Here is a 759-nt window from a genome sequence, read left to right on the forward strand (position 1 = left end):
GATGGACATCTAGGTTCTTTCCATAGTTTGGCTGTTGTGGACATTGCTGCTATAAACATTTGGGTGCACGTGCCCCTTTGGATCACTACCTTTCTATCTTTAGGGTAAATACCCAGTAGTGCAATTGCTGGGTCATAGGGCAGTTCTATTTTCAACATTTTGAGGAAAAGATTTATTTATTCATTTAGAGAAAGAGCGTGCGTGGGAGCATGTGTGGGGGAGGGGAGGGGCAGGAGAGGGGAATGGAGAGAGAGAATCTCAAGCAGACTCCCTGCTGAGTGCAGAGCCAGATGGGGGGCTTGATCCCACAACCCTGAGATTATGACCTGAACATGGATCAAGAGTGGGACATTTAACTGACTGAGCCACCCAGGCACCCCGCCAAGTTGTTTTTTAGCTGTCAAGACCTATCACTCATTTTTAAGGAAGACCTTGATGCTGCCTTGATGTTGGTTAATACAGATGGCAGGCGAAGGATGCCTCAACCCCCCACCTGACTGTTTTTGCCACCTCAGCATTCTCTGCTGATGCATTCTCGCTGATGACTGACAACTTTTGAGGACTGTAAAAGTGGATAGGATTTTTTTTATTATTATCATTTTAAAACCCTTCTGGTGGTAATTTGCCAATTTCTTCTTTGGAGTTGACCTGAATCCTGTCTCCCCATATCAAAGAGTCAAGCCATATCCAGTGTAATGTCATAAAGACAGCCCGCTGCAGCATTACAAAAGAAATGAATAAAGCATTAGCAATGATATG

The sequence above is a fragment of the Mustela nigripes genome, chromosome 4 (genome assembly GCF_022355385.1).
Source record: "Mustela nigripes isolate SB6536 chromosome 4, MUSNIG.SB6536, whole genome shotgun sequence".
In the NCBI taxonomy this organism is placed as follows: Eukaryota; Metazoa; Chordata; class Mammalia; order Carnivora; family Mustelidae; genus Mustela; species Mustela nigripes.